Below are 14,391 nucleotides of genomic sequence, written 5' to 3' on the forward strand. Positions count from 1 at the left end.
GCCCCAGGGAACCGAAATCCATGTGTTCTTCCTATCTAGGTCAATCTTGCTCTTGTGGGCCATAATATACATGTACAAAGTATGTCCTACGAAAAAGGTACAAGTGGCAATTAACTGACCGATGGATTTCGTCAAAGTTCTCCGCTTTCAGTCGTAATCAAAAGGCTGATGTGGGCTGTCACACCCTTGAAGCTGTATCAAAACTGTGCCCCCCACAGTCTCTCCCTCTTTGAGTTAGAGAAACTTACAGAGTTGCAGCCAATTAACAAGCAAAAGCTAACTTAGTATGCATAACCGAGCTGTCAAGGTAGCTCATACTTCTGTCTATCTGTCTGCCGTCCATCTGTTCGTCCATCTAACCGGCCACACTGGTGTTCCCTGCAGATCCAGCAGGGAGGAGAATGAGAACCTTCTTTAAGACGTTGCCATGTGAAAGCTGGATAATCATTTTATTAAGTGGATATAGCAGGTTCCACAACACCACCTGTATATGTAAAACCTGTTTCACTCATTTCTCCCTCATCTCTCTGGCGTGGGCAGGCTGAGAGTGTTGAGGGATTTGCTTTTTCATTCATACTTTGCATACATGTTTAATATAACACTCAATTTCAACATCATTCAAAGTAGTTTTAATTTTTACTCTGTGTTCTCTGAAACTTTGGGTATTATTTGTGTACATGAAGCTAATGACATACACTATTAAAAAAAGATGGTCTTCAAGGGTTCTTTAGTAAAGCCAATGGTTCTACATAGAACCATGAACACTCTGGTTCTCCAGATTGATGGAGAATGTGTTGTATATGGTTCTATACAGCACCAAAAGGGATCTGCTATTGGAACAATGTTAAGCTTGTAACAATTGAAGAATATTTTTTGGTGCTATTCAGAACCCTTTTCAAAAAAGTTCTATAGAGGACCATTTACAACACATTCTCCATCATTCTCCATCACTTCACCATGCAAAGAACTCTTAAATTATGGTAATGGTTCTTTGAGTGTTCATGGTTCTCTATAGGACCACTGTTTCTACTAAAGAACTTGAAAAAACATCTTTTGATGATTTCAGATGATGACAGAGGAACTCACTGGTACCCACTAAAAGCCATTTCTCATTCTTTTTCACACTCCTCTATTTCAAATATATGTAGCGTTCACAGCTCTTTTTTCACATGTCATTTATTATTGGTCAAAGTACTGTAAAAATTCCATAAATTAAAATCAAATAAAAACCCTATAGCCATCCCAGCTCATTTTAAAGCTGTAAGACAGTGCAGTGTCTCTAAATCCTAGTGTCTTAGAGGACGCCTGCTCATTTTAAAGTTTACCAGCTGTAACACATCCATTTTCAACTCCATAAAGGCTTGATAATGAGTTGATGTGTTGAGTCAGGTGTGTTTGCTGCAGAAATGTGCAGCGTAGAGGGACTTCAGCACCGGCACTGCAGAACACTGCAGAAAGTAAGAGTGCAATATTGTACCTGTTTATTAATGTCAATTGTGTTTCACCATTAAAACCTATTTAGTCTAGGGTTAGGCTTAATCAGGCTCTGGGAAAGCAGCCCAGTGGGCCCAACCGATAAAATTAACTGATATAAGAATTACACAGATTTGTAATCGCTTAATTGCTGACATGGGGCTGATCTGGCAAACATGAAGATAAAATACATCATGGTTAAAAATATGAAATAAATCATGGTTAAAAATAATAAAAGACATGTTGAACATATTATCATTTAAATCTGGAACCAAAAACTGCTCTTCAAAGTAGCTCACAAGACATTAACAAATTTTTTGAACAAATGAACTCATTACGGTTTTGCTGCATTTAGGTTTATTTGTATTTATTCTAATCTTACATAGTGCTTCTATAAGCAAATTATTGCCAAAATAAATGGTAAACAATGTGCTTAGTTGCCTATGGCTTGCACAGTACTGGAGGTAACTTAATAGGAGAAAACATGAAAAAAAGTGTATATATATATATATATATATACTTATATATACATATATATAATGAGAGCCAGCTGATGGTGATCTGGCATTGGCAACTTTGAGAAAAGGACTAAAAAGTCTAAATTTAAAGCCACTGACAATTGCCAGCTTTTGATTTTGTTTGAGTTGTGCACTTGTGAGTGAAAATAAAGTGAAATAGCTGCTGCAACCCTCAACCCTGCCTCCAGCATCCTTCCTGTGCCTGGGGTAGTACACGGTGCGCTACAGTACACTTCTTTGAATGAAAAGATTTTTACTATTTTGATTGGTCTTAGTCCTCTCATTCTTGGTTATTGCTACGTTGGAAAATACTAAAAGACAGAGTGACCAGGTTCCTGTCCTCTTCTTTATGCTAGACAAGTAAAGGTCTTTGAGGTTGGAGAGGCAGCAGCCAATGATTTTCAATCATTTGCCAATGAGATGCAGAGCTGAACCAGATGGAGATGGAAGATGTGATGATTGATTTTATTACAGCAGTGTAGTTCATTAACATACATTAAATCGAAGGAGATGGTAAATTCTGAAATCTTTGAATAAACACTATACATCCAAAGGTTTGTAGATTCCAGAGCTTCTTCTGAAATGAAGGGTATTATTAGTCAGTTTGTCCTCCTTTGTTGCAGTAACAGCCTCTACTCTTCCGGGAAGGCCTTACACTAGATGTTGGAATACTGCTGTGAGGATTTAATTGAGCATCAGTGAGGTCAGGCACTGATATTGTATGGTCAGTTCTGGATCACGCCAACTCATCCCAAAGGTACTGGATGGAGCTCCATCACTCCAGAGAACACAGTTCCACTGCTCTACAGCCCAATGTTGGGGGACTTTATACCCCTCTAGCCCATGCTTGGCATTGGGCATGGTGATCACAGGCTCAGGTGCAGCTGCTCCAGACTTTCCCAGTCTATTGGTCAGTGCTTTTCTATGGAGATTATAAAAGCTGTATAGGCTGTCTGGATACTTTTAGTTTCACCTGCCAAATGCTTTTCAGCTACTGTGCCTAGGTTGAATCCACCATGTAGGCCATGAGCGTTGGTGGGAGCCTAGCACATGGCCCAGGGCGTCTGATTCAAATAAACAAAGTCCTGACCACCATCTTGTCCCTTCAGCGAGATCAAAAGCCTTTGGGCCAGGAGTCTTAAGGGCAAAGGAAAGGTTGGGGGAGAAAGATGAAAGGCACATACAGGAGCTGTGTCACAGTCAGCAAAGCTTCTTTGTGGATCCACGAAGTGCATGGACTCTGTCAGAAAGCACTACGTGAGCCCATCCTCCCTATAGGCTCAGCAGGGGCTTAGCGTACGTCAGAGGGGAGCCAAGTGACATATGTGCCATTATTTATAGCCAGCAGATCCACTGAGAGGTCCGAGGGCCGCTTAGAGAGGTATTATTTGGAAACGTAAAGACTTCCTTGGACGTCAGCCAAGTCAGGACAATCAGCGTTCGTTTACATGATGAACAAACAATAGAACGCTTATCAAGTTGGCAGCGGAATGCATTATACAAATGAATGCTGATGCAGTCGTGAGGAGTCCAACATTCAGATTTTATAATCAAGCGCTTAAATGCGTTAACAGTGATGGCCTCTTTAATCTAAGCGGCATAAATTGATATTCATGACTCATGGAACCTGAAATAGTGCACCGTCTCAGTGGAGTGTTTATGAGAATTAGAAAAACAATGTGTTTATTCGAGTGAGGAAATAACAGACGTGCTTACATCCCCTTAATATGATTAATATGCTCATTGTAAATATCTCATCTGTCAGGAATCTTGCAATATTCTTTTGGGAAAATGGTGATATTTCTGCACTAAAAGAAAAAAAAAACTAAATCTTTTACACACTGACACTCAAGTTGGCATTAAAGTACTGTAACAATATCAGTAATACACATATGGGCATTATCAATATCATTATGCTCTAGTTAATCTCGTTGGACATTATAAAATGGGAGATAGTGGCAAAGTGATCGCATTAATAATGCATTAACCCAATGAATTATTACCGCCACTGATTTTTTAACACAGATCCAGTGCTCCACAGCCCAAGAATGGGGGCTTTATACCTCTCTTGCTGACGCTAGTTCTACCTTGAAGTGTGTGTTGCTCTGACTGCTCAACCTTTTTTTCGAATGCAGCTTTTAAATGGCGAGTTTCTTTCAAGGCTCTCTCTAAAACCAATGTTAATTTTAGCTACATGATTATAAATACATGGCATTTACACAGCAATCCTATCCTCGCCATCATATATATGATAAATATGATATAGACACTCATTGACTCTATATATGATATATACGATGGACATTCACCGACTGTATATCTGATATATATGATATATAAACTCACTGACTGTATATATGATATATGACACAGTCACTTATTCACTGTATATAAGATACTTATGAAATATACACTCATTGACTGTATACATAATATATATGATATTCACACACATTGGTTGGAACATGCCCTGTGATGGACTGGCGACCTGTCCAGGGTGTTTCTTGCCTTCTGTCCAATGGGATAGGCTCCAGCTCCCCCCACAACCCAGAAGGATAAGCAGTTTAGAAAATCTGTGTGTGTGTGTGTGGTTGGAACATGCAGACATATCATATGTTATCATGTTCACGTTTAAAATATTATTATATTTATTTATATAAAAATATTAAGCAATGAATACATTCTGATAAAGCTTATTTTTCCACTTATACAACTAAAACAAAACAAACTGCTTTATAAATCGAGAAAATCAAATTTGGGCAAATAAGACAAATATTATTAATCGCATTTAACTACACAAAATAATGCAATTGCTCACCATTCATTATTTTAATTTTAGGGTGGACAGCCCTATAAATGTTATATGACAAATTATCCTCATCTAGAAAAAAGGCCTCCATAGATCAAAACTATCATAAAACAAAAGAATGTCTCAGACATGGGCAGCATATTCATAACCATTTAATTTAATAACATTCTACAAGAGAGCTTTTAAAAGTGAACGTCTGGTTTCCATCACCACCACTGTGAACAATTCTGACTCTGGTATTACGGCTCTTCCAGTAACCATCAAATGTGCTGAATTCTGAGAGCAGCACAATTAATGTGGCATTCTTCACAAAACACTGCCTTTCATTGTCAGTGTTTGTGCCGAATGAGACGTTTCTCTTTTTGAGATGAACCAAGCACCAAGGTCAGTCACTCAATAAAGGTGACCATGTGACAAGGCCAATGACGAACAAACACCATGAGAGTTTTTCTTTTATAACAGAAAGCATCACGCAGTGTACACAGTGCAAAAATGAGGGCTGTCATGAATACTTGACTAAATTTGATAAATAGACCTAAAAATAATAGATAAATAAATCTGCTTGATAACAATGCATGTTTTAAATTTTCCCATTTTGTTCCTTTATAGCTATGGTGCGTTTCACGCCTCATAGCGGTACGTGATTGGGGGCAGCATACGACCGCATTACCAGTGAAAATGGGTGATAATCAGAGGAGACAATCGTTCATTGAAGGTAAAAGGCAGGAGGATGCTCTGTACTCTTTTATTTTTTGTTGTGTAATACTAGACTCACCAATCAACACCTGAAAACAATGGAATACATGGTTTGTCCTCAACTGTCTACCACTATAATGTAAATGTAGCATAATAAACCTGACTGACACATATGTTTATATACACTGCAGAGTTTTATATTTTTAACCCCTTAAATGGCCCAAAGCTTTATTACACACTTCTATAACCTCAGGATAGCTCAGCCAGTTTGCAATGAAGTCCCTGTAGTGACAGAATAGTAAGACTTAGTATGCAATATGTCTTGGAATTTAAGAAGTTAATAAAAACTTTATAATTTACCTTTTTCTAATAAAACATTTTTGACTCTCATCACAGAAAAGTAACATTTCACATGTGAATTGTCAAAAATACATGATCAAAGGTAAAAATATGTAACGTCATGTGAATAACTATGATCCCGTGTGACGTTATGCGCCAAAATGACACATGGCACAAATTTTTCACGTGTGTTTTTCACGTTATAACACATTTTTCACATCATCACACGTGCTTCCACAGAAGATCATGTATCACGTTGCAACATGTATTTCCATAAGTGATCACACGCTTTTATAAGTTACAACATTTTTTAACATGTGATCTCACATTTTTTCACACACGAAACTAATATGAACAGTGTTTAAAAAACACATGAAAAAAAAACGTGTTAAATTCAGGTGTGTTTCTGTAAGGGTTGTTGAAAGACTCTGTATGGTTTATCATTGTTCTACCTATGTTATCTATTTTATTGTCGTTTTTTTTAAAACCCTGATATGTCAATTCATCTTCAAATAATCAATAAATTGTTAGATTGCTAATATAATAACACCAACAGAACCATGACCCTAAAACAGAACTCAAAATCACAGGAATGAAACAGATCAGAGAAAATAAAATCAGCATAATTCTGTCAGTGAGAATTAGAGCTGACTGTCTGTAACGGTTAGTGATTCAAAAGATCCAGGCAACACAGAGCACCCTCGCATTTACCACAGCCAACACACATACACAGATACTGCATTTTTAGGCATTTAAAATGAGATGGGAGACACCACAGAAACACAGCTTTAGAAAAACAACAGCAGTGAGAATCAGTAATGTGGTTCTGTTCACTCACTTAATATTTACAAAGATTTCTGAGGAATTCTTGACAAAATCAAATTAACTGTAATACTGGTGCCTGCTTTTAAATTCAACATCCAGTCTTTTAGCACTAACCAGACCCTTAAAGATGACAAAATTAAAGGCTACTTCATATCCAACATACTCTACAGTGTCAGGCCTACAAGGAACCAGTAAGCTTAAATATACTGACTATGATTTCAACTGGAGGCGTCTTAGATAGAGAGCTCAGCGAGGAGTTTGAATCAGCCTGCTTGTGATGCTGAAGATGGTGGTAATTACAGAACTCACCCTGCATTCATCTGTTTAACCAACCTACAATCATATTCTCTTCTTCAGCCTTGCTTAACAGCGTTGTGCTGTGTCTTCACAGAGAGCTACGGCTAACACATATGCTACCATTCAAAAGTTTGGATTCACCAGTCAAATGAATAATTGTAAGTTTTACAGAGAAGACTGAAGTGTTCAACAAGACACCAAAACATAAAACGATGGTTTATTACAATTATAGATATTTTGGGAACAACAAGAACTCATTACATGGTTCAAAAATGGCAAATGTTATTAAATAATAAACTGCAAATATATATCTATTGCAGTTTCTTGTCATAAGATTACTATGTATAGCTATTTGATCAGCGAGATTTGTTCACAGCTTTTTGGACATGATGATAGATTTTACTATAAGTTCAGTCTCTATACTATACAGCTTTTCCCCATTATTACGAAATCATCTAAGGCTCTGTTTCATTTTTACAGCTGCCTACAGCTGTTTAATGTACAGAATATTATATTAGGATCATTTTAGAATCATTTTTACATGCATCTGTAACAACACAGGTTTTATATTAGTGGAAATGTAAGTTTGTGACCAGTGTTGCTAGTCAGCCAAATTGAACCAGTAGCTAATAGCCAGCTGATATTAGCACAGTTTAATCTCCTTCTAATAAGCACTGCTGTTTAAAGTTAGCTAGTTTAGTGCCAAATGCTAGCTAGCTTTATAAGCTGGGATAGGAATCTGCCATTATTGCCATCAGTTCACTTTGCCAATGTTAATCTGTTCCAGTAGCTAATACCTAGCTACATAACACATTTAGTGGAAATGCCTAAGTTTGTGACTAGTGTTGCTACTTGAATTAGCCAATATAAACCTGTAGCTAATACCTACCCAGCTAGTATTAGTATGGTTTTGTGATGAATCGACAGAAACCACACGCTCGCGGATAAAAAGGACAAAAGCAACTTTACTTTCTGAATCACAGTCCAAAAACGTAGTCAAAAAACAGGCATGGGTCAAATCCGTAAAACACAGCAGAAGTGTTATGATGAGCATAACACTAGGCAAACAAACACAAAAGGGCAAGGCAAAAGACGTAGTCGTAGAGGCAGGCAAAAGAGGTCAAAACACAGATCAAAACAGTTCAGCAAAAGTACAAAGGGACTGAACAAAAGGCAGAGTCAAAAAACGAAGCAAACGGTCAAAAAAACAGGATATAAACAATAGTAACGAACGCTCAGTAGTTTACAGAGAAACAATACCTTGCAACTAGACTTAACTAAAGCCCGGGCTTATGAACTAAACTGTATGAGTCATATGACTAGTTGAGTACCAAATGTCATGGTTGCTTTTTAATCACTTAGCCAATATTAATCTGCTCCAGTAGCTAATACCTAGCTATCTAATACGTTTATATTAAAGGTTGTGAGTAGTGTTACTACCTGAATTAGCCAATGTATACTTGTACCAGTGACTAATATCTAGCCAGCTAATATTAGCAAAGTTGCCCCTATTTGAAATGGCTATTGCTGTTTAAAGTTAGTTAGTCCAGTTTAGTACCAGTGGCTAGCTAGCTTTACAAGCTGGGATAAGAAACTACTACATGGGGTGGGCAATATGAACATAGGACCAAAATATGTCACATTATGCAACAACATGGTTTTCTGGGTATAGAGAACACTGTATAAGAAAGGAAATATTGACCAATGGCATGTTTAGTTACAAAGAAAGCAGAATAAGTATGACTGGAGTGCAGTGCAGTATGTGAAATATTTTAATATCAATTTTTAAAGGTGACGTGATTATTTTTTGTCTTTTCCAACTTGAAAAAGTGAGGAAATACAGTAGACCCAACATCACAAACAAAGTCTGTCCAGAAGACTGGTCCCATGATACTCTCCGACAGCTGACTCAATGAGTTTTGCTGCACACTGGGAAATATCCGCCACCAGGAAGGTCCTTTTGCCACAGTGATGCACAGAATTCTCACCGTTAAGGTCACTCAGTATGGTTCATCAAATTCCTGCCCACAGTTTAGGAAATCGTCACGCACAGGAATGTGTTGTATATGGTTCTATATACCACCAAAATGGGTTCTGTTGTTGTTATGATGTCAAGCTTGCAACAATAGAAGAACCCATTTTGGTGCTATGTAGAAGCATTTTTAAAAAGGTGCTATACAGAACTATATAACACATTCTCCAACAATCTGCAGAACAATTTCTATCTTCAAAGAACCATTAAAGCATGAAATGGTTCTATATAGAAATCATGGCTGTAAATAGAACCACTGGCTTTACTAAATGGCCCTTGCTGTTTTAAGGTAACAAAACCTCATATCTCCAAAATGATAACTTTAGAGGAGAAGGAAAAAACATACTTTGCCTTTGATGTAAGTCAATGGAACCAGACTTTTTTCCCTGGGCCATTTCCTTTGGTCCATTCATCATGAAATTTACACACACACACACACACACACACACACACACACACACACACACACGAATTGAGATACAAGGTTTTGTTCTGACATTTAGAACTCATGGTTTCTTTACTTAAAACACTTAAACAGTGTGTAGTGTACACTGCTGTACATACTTAACATGCTCTATATGTTGTAATGCATTCTGTGGTTGTACTGTTGTATTTATTTGTATTATTTGTCTGTATTTGTCTGATTTGCCAACCTATGGATGCATCACCTCAACCAAGACAAATGACTAGTATTTGCCAGAGCACTTGGACAGTAAAGTCATTCTGATCCAGTATCTGGTTTTCCAGCCTGGAACAGGTACAGAATGCATTTAAATCATGATGCATTAGACTTTATAAGCATGAAACTTCACAATATGTCCTTTACAATCTGAAGATATTCTGCATCTACCCAACCTACCATTGCTCCATGAACCTGTAGACCATTTTCAGGAATTTATCAGAAACGAGCAAACAGGCAGTGACCAAGACAGGCAGCAGACTGTGAAAATCAAGCAGTTATGCAAAGTACCCATGTGGCACAGTTATTTAAACATATAAACACAGAGTTTGTCCATATCACAAAACTAGAGGTGTAAACAGACAATACAGTCTAACAGGTGTATGGCTGTAGACGTGCAGTCTGTCCTACAAAGCATGTTCAACTAAGACAGCGTTCCTGAGCCAACCAAATGAAAAATGAAGAGGATTGGTCTGGAGGCTGTCCTTGATTGGTCAGAAGCTCTGCCCCGATGGGTCAGAAGCTCTGCCCAGATGGTTCAGAAGCTCTGCCCTGATGGGTCATAAGCTCTGCCATGAGGGGTCAGAAGCTCAGCCCTGATGGGTCAGAAGCTCTGAACCGATGGTTCAAAAGCTCTGCCCTGATGGGTCAGAAGTTCTGCCCTGATAGGTCTGAAGCTCAGCCCTTATTCCTTCAGAAGCTCAGCCCAGACAGGTCAGAAGCCCATCCCTGATTGGACCAAGAGCTATTCATGATCCAAAATCTCAAACTTAATCTGCCCTGGAGCAGATTTGGTGCAGCAAGTTGCCATGGTAATGTATCCCAGTAAAATGTGATCCACCGTCGTGAGACAGAAAATACAGGTTAGACTGAACTTAAAAGTTCTTAAAAGCTTAAAGTGAACTGGCTTAGGAAGAAATTCTGCTTTATGAGACAGATACACAACAAAGACTTATAGGTACACAGCTCTGCATAGACAAATGTTTTCTCTGCACTAAAACACGTAATTGAACTCATCAACTCATGATCAGGCCTTTTATGAGCTGTTAAAACAGGGAAGTGCTAAGCTGTGTAGGAGTGCACCACTCTATCTAGAACTCGAGCAGTGCACCATTCCTGAAGCTTTTCTGCACAGCATCTTTGCACTAATGAGATCCTCTCTGATCACACTGATTAAACCATTACATTTCTCTTCCTGCAATCATGGCAACATTCACCACTGGGGTTCGCTTCTTGCATGCAACATTCATGGTAACTGAATACAGCATACAAATGTGCATTTCTGCACCAGTGGTGATGTATGGTTTGATTCAAAATACACTCATTTTGTGACAAAACATATTTATTTGCCTTCTATAGACTGAAAAATTAAGTTTGTCAATGCAATTTAGCTGTTTCAGGCTTATGATCATGAATGCAAAGTCTCACTAAAATGAAAAAATCAAGTCATTAACTGAAAAAACATTACATGTTTTCTGTGCATTAAGAAAGTCTAGACATGGATTCCTTCTATATCACAACCTTAAACCCAGGAGACACTGCTGTGTGCTAACAACCAAACAACATGGGTAGCCAGCAATTGCTAACCAGCCTAAATGGCCTGCTCTGCTAAACGACAAACTATTCCGTTCTGATGTAAAACTTCTAGTAGATCCTTGGAGGTAAGAGTGCATTTGTGTGACCAAAGCATTAAATTACAAAGCATAAGCCAAACATAGTGCATTTACTAACCAATCAAACTGACCCAAATCATGCTAAACTGATCAGAAGTAGGCACTTGGCTTGATAGTCTGAGCATTATCCTTGTAATGCACAGATTTAGCACTGGAGTTTCTCCCAAGAGAGCGAGTGAGAGGCTGAAAATGTACATGACAAGTATCTAGCATGATGTACATCACTATATGTCCAAAAGTTTGTGGACAGCAGAGTTTCTTCTGAAATGAAGGAGTTTTAACAGTGAGTTTGTCCCCCTTTGCGGCAGTAACAGCTTCTAATCTTCTGGGAAAGCTTTACACTAGAAGTTGGAACATTGCTGTGAAGATTTGATTGAGCTTTAGTGAGGTCAGATACTTATGTTGGATGGTCAGTTCTGGATCACTCCAATTCATCCCAAAGGTATTGGATGGAGCTCCATCACTCTAGAGAACGGAGTTCCACTGCTCCACAGCCCAATGCTGGGGGGCTTTATACCCCTCTAGCCCACACTTGGCATTGAGCATGCCAGGCTCGGCTCCAGAGCATCCCATTTTATTGGCCAACGTTGTTACCGGTTTGTCAGCAACGAGTGACCTTAGAGCACCCGAATTCACTGATTAGAAGGGCTGTCTGGATGCTTTCAGCTATATAGTGTCTTTCTTCATTGTACAGTCCTTTTTTTTGTTTATTTACTAAATTTCCACATAATTAATTGGTTAAGATGTAAACAGAGTCATTCAGAGTGGTTTGGTGTAAATGCTCCGTTCTAGAGAAACTTACTGAGTCAGAACTGTTCACTGTGGTGGTGATAGGAACCAGACGTCCACCTCTAAAAGCTCCCTCACAGCAAGTTATATGTTATAAAGCATGTTATAAAAACACTGCCTGGTGCCTGAGACACTGTTTTACGATTTGCTGAGTTTGTTTTTTAATCCATTCATGGTGGAGGGGCACATGGAGGACATTGTGCAGCAAAATAGTCCCCAAAGAAGACATATTGTTTCAGTTTTTCCAACATTTTATCACCAACATTATATATAAAAGCTCAGACACCACGTGTAGGTTCACTGGTGGTTTTGCATAGTAAATGAAATGGTATATTTATGTTGTAGTCATGGTCACCCCTGGTTCTTAGCACCTAATCAGAGTCTCTACAATCAACCATTTCAAACCAAACCACTCTGAATGACTCTCGTTACATGTCAACCACTGACTTATGCAGAAAAAATTGGTGCGAGTTCCTCTTCAAGGTGTGGTTCAACTGTGGTTAGTGGTGAGCATTTAGGCCAAAGCTTTACCTTAAGACTTCTTTGCGCAGCAGAGCAGATACTGTGTGTGTCCATTTGATTGGATGTATTGATCGAGCTGTTGCTCCTCAAGCCCACCTGCACAGGTGTCACAGTTTTGTGGTTCCATGAGCCGCTGCAGAGAACAGCAGAGCCAAAAAAGCGACCAAGGCAACGCGGTTAGAAGGAGGTCAGCTGCTCCAGTAACGCAATAAAAGCAATTCAGTGTTAGAGCAGCACCTCTAGGGAAGGAGCAGCAGCGCTGAACTCAGTTACAGAGCCACTGGTACCAGTTAACTGAGTCCAACTGGCCACTGGCTCATTGCTTACACAGAATTTGCAACAATTTACTGCGAATATGATGAAACAACTTTACTGACATTTAAAACCCGAGAGCAGAATGAAGTTTCCTGTCACTGCATGCGAAACAGCACAAACAACATGGACAGTGCATGAACTGTATTTGTAGGTGAAAAGTTGGTTATGTTGCTGTTTTTTGCCCTCTTAAGAATTATAAGAATCACTTACAAAGCTGAAGTTCGCCAGCTTCTTTTTCGACTTTGCCGTTCCACCTTAAATGGTTCAGCAGTTTCAATGAAACTGCTGCACCATTTAAGGTGAAACGGCAAAATTCGAAAAAGAAGCCAATCTGCAAAAAACAGATACAACTATAAAACAGCGAGCATGTCTGCTTACCTTTGATCCGGGCTGTGCAACCATGACGGCTCCTCGTCGATCTGCTCAGTTTATCCCTCCGTTAACCCGTGGCGTTTTCTCATATTTCCACGCGTAAAAACTCGATCCATGGCGAAAGGTGCGTCCCAGCTGCAAATAAAAACACTCTTCCAGAGCCCCGCGACACAGCGAAACGCCGCGCACGTTACGCATCGATCACTTAGAATTTCTCTCCCTCACAGCACTCAGTAATCTGCCTGCAGAGGACCTGAGCGCTCTCGCTCTCTCTCTCTCTCTCTCTCTCTCTTTCTCTCTCTGTGCCGCTCGCTCATTTCTCATCTCTGCGCATTTCTGACCGACTGTCAACTTGAAACCAGTCCGTCACCGTGGAAAGAAAACGCTTCCTGATAAAGAGGAAAAATCGGCGTGGCCTGATATTTCGAAACAAAAGTAAATCCGATTACTTCTGTTCACAAGTCTGCGGATCCTGCGCACTATAGGCGGGACATCACACCGCTGAAGCTAAGCTACCGCACAGCGTGGGCTTCTTTTTTTCCCACCAGTTTTCCGACAAACCCCGCCTTTTGCGCTGGGATTGGTTAGTACTGTCTCATGTCCTCCTCTGGCACTGGCTGCTATTTTCCCGTCTCCTGCACTGGGATCGGCTAACAGTGCCCCATCTCCTGTGCTGGGATTGGGTAATAGTGCTCCTGTGCTGGGATTGGTTAGTAGTGCTCCTGTGCTGGGACTGGCTAATAATAACCCCGCCTCCTATGCTGGGATTGGTATATAGTGTTCCACCCTCTGTGCTGGGATGGGCTAATAGTGCCCTGCCTTATGTGCTGGGATTGGTTAGTAATGCCACACCTCCTATGCAGGGATTGGTTAGTGACGCCCTGCCTTATGTACTGGGATTGGTTAATAGTACTGAGCACTGAGTCTGGTTAAAAGTGCTCCACCTCCTGCACTGAGTCTGGTTAATAGTGCTCCACCTCCTGCACTGGGGCTGGTTAATAGTGCTCCACCTCCTGCACTGAGTCTGGTTAAAAGTGCTCCACCTCCTGCAC

General features: G+C 39.7%; 1 protein-coding gene across 1 annotated transcript in view; it reads right to left on the reverse strand.

The window, feature by feature from the left end:
• Positions 1-13,604, reverse strand: part of lrfn2b (leucine rich repeat and fibronectin type III domain containing 2b) — a 213,236-nt gene extending 199,632 nt beyond the window's left edge. The window contains exon 1 of the mRNA XM_036562270.1: positions 13,346-13,604. The gene's annotated coding sequence lies outside the window, so the exon portion shown is untranslated. The remainder of the gene's footprint in view (positions 1-13,345) is intronic.
• Positions 13,605-14,391: the final 787 nt, after the last annotated feature.

This window comes from Colossoma macropomum, unplaced genomic scaffold (genome assembly GCF_904425465.1).
Source record: "Colossoma macropomum unplaced genomic scaffold, Colossoma_macropomum, whole genome shotgun sequence".
NCBI classification, from domain to species: domain Eukaryota; kingdom Metazoa; phylum Chordata; class Actinopteri; order Characiformes; family Serrasalmidae; genus Colossoma; species Colossoma macropomum.